A 2,549-nucleotide genomic window follows, 5' to 3' on the forward strand; every position below is an offset into this window, starting at 1 on the left:
CGGAGGGCCAGGGCGGCGGGACGCTCCCGGCGGCTGAGGGGGCGCCGATGGCAGCCCGGGCACTTGAGGCTCCTCAGAGCTCCCCACTTGGGGCCGCCCCGCCCCCTGCCTGCTGCGGGCTGGCGCACAGATGCCCGCAGTGGTGAAGAGGCCAGAGCGGCGCGCCGGGAGCCGGTCGGACCTTGCCCCGCGGCCCTGCAGTGTCCCGCCTGCGGCCGACCCTCCTGTCACAGGCTGGGCGCCCGGGCAGCCGTCCTGGCCCAGAGGCGCGGCTGCCGCCAGAGCGGCCGAGGGCATCAGCTCTGGGCCCGGCGCTGCCGGCCGGTCAGGGCGGCAGAACTGAGCTGCCAGCGCAGGGCCCCAGGGGCTGGCCGGTCCGCTCAAGGGCGCAGAGCAACGCGGGGCAGTGGCCAGGGCCCGGCCTCCCTGCCCGGCTTCTCCTCCGGCTCCGGCCGCCGGCCCAGGAAGCCGCTGTAAAGGGGCGCGCGGCTTGTGGCTGGGGAACAGGAAGAGCAGGGGAGCCCGGGAGCAGGGAGAGTGGGCAGCTGGGAGTACAGGCGACCGCGGGCACGGGCGTGGCCGGCGCGTCTCTCCTTGGCCTCATCGCCGAGATCAGAGAGGGGGTCAGACAAAAACTGGGGGACGGAGGCAGCAGACGGAGTGCGCCGCTGTGTTCTGGCTGATCCCGGGGCAGCGAGGCAGGGGCGAGGCCAGCAGGTTGGGGGGCAGAACCTGAGCACCCCTCCCCCACTGGCCTCCTGAGCCCGGGCGAGTGGTGCTGGGCAGCCGCCGGCCGGTAGCCAGACCAGAGCAGCCCAGCCCAGAGCCGGCTCACAGCCAGGAGTGCCCAGGGCAGACTCTGCCCCCCGACGGCCCCAGTCGCAGTCCCCTCTGCGGAGACGCAGGGGCTGAGCGGGGACCCTGCAGCACCCCCTGCTCCGGGCAGCCCCACGGCCCAGCCGCCTGGCTCTCGGGAAGCGCGAGGCCCTCGAGGTGCCAGATGCTGCCCGCTGCTGGCCGGACAGGACGGCGGTGCCATCTGCCCAGCCCCCGCTGTGGGGGGTCGCCTGCGGCACCGCCCCGGTGAGGACAGGGACGGGCGGCGGGCAGTCGGCCTGCTCCGGCCCGGCAGCGCCCCTGGAGGGGTGCGGTTCTCCCGGGTAGGCTCCCCCAGACGGACGGGGCCTCCCTGCTTTGAAGGCTCAGTCTTGGGCGCCTTGGGGGAGCAGCCAGACCCGGGGGGCCACCCTCACCCCCAGGGGAGCCCCCACTCTGGGGGAGCATGGCCTCGCTATTTTTATGAGGTTCGTCCTATTCTTAGTTACTCTTAAATGTGAAACTGTCAGCAGCTTCCTCCCTGTAACATTTCCGCCACGAAGCTCTTAGTGAGCTGAGACTCCCTCACAGGAAGCGCGGGGCCTGCGCCTTGGGGGGCGCACGGAAGCTCATCCAGGAGTGTCACCCCGCTGTCTTGGCAGAAACAACTCCGGAGAGAAAAGACCTATTTCTGGGGAGACACCAGCCTCACCCCAGCCGCGGAGGCTGAGCGTCCCCGGCTGCAGAGGAGTAAGCGCCGCGCCCCAGTCCTCCCCCGTCAGGGGGTGCTCAGGTGAGAGCCAGGCCTGCGCCCCGCCCCTCCGAGCACGGGGGCGCGCAGGGGGGTGGGGGGGCAGTGCCGGGGCGCGCAGGGAGCAGAGCTCGGGGCCAGCGCACGGCAGTGCGCACTGGGGGCGCGCACGGGACGCTCGCGCAGGACGCTCGCGCAGGACGCCCCGCCCGTCCCGGCAACCAGGGCCGCAGCTCTAGTCCCCCCGTGGTTTCTCGCCCGGGGCAGTTGCTGCCCCAGACTCATTTTTCTCACTTAGAGCAGAGGCCAGCGCTGCCCCCACCCCGGCCTGCGGAGACCCCGCCCCAGGAGGGGGCCCTCAGCGCGGGCCACCCCGCGCCCTCACCCCATCACGGGGCTCACTCAGCGTCCCGAGGCTGCGCTGTCTGGGCCCAGGAGCCGCCCCCCAGCTCTGGAGGCTCACTGTCGCCCCGCCAGCCCCCGCGGGCGCAGCCCCCAAACAGCCGGCCTGATGCCTTCCCCAGGCCCCAGGGCTCTCCTCAAGCAGAGCGGCGAGGTCGGCTGCTGTTGGGGACCCCCGGGCCTGCGGAGGGGACACGCCCTGAGCTCTCCCTGCAGGCGCAGCCCCGTGGTCACACCCCGGCGGGCCGCTGCCCCAAGGGCAGGTCCAGGGCCCGGGCCAGGCTCCCATGGGGGGGTCCATCAGGGGCAGGACTCGGGTGCGGGAGGCCTACCGGTCGGGGTGCCGGGTGGATGCCAGGTCGGGGTGCGTCGGCAGCACCGAGGTGGGCGTGCGTGTGCCAGACCTGCGCTGTCACACACGTCAGCTGTCACCGGGAGGCCGGGTGTCACCGGGACGGCTGGAGGCGGGAGGAGCTAAAAGGGGACCGGAGGGCGCGAGGGGGCAGGAGCAGCGGCGCCGTGCAAGCCGCGCGGCAGCGGGCTCGGAGGGGCAGAGCTGGCTGGCTCCTGGGGCGCGCAC

This window comes from Condylura cristata, unplaced genomic scaffold (assembly GCF_000260355.1).
Source record: "Condylura cristata isolate star-nosed mole 26May11 unplaced genomic scaffold, ConCri1.0 scaffold00004, whole genome shotgun sequence".
Lineage (NCBI taxonomy): Eukaryota > Metazoa > Chordata > Mammalia > Eulipotyphla > Talpidae > Condylura > Condylura cristata.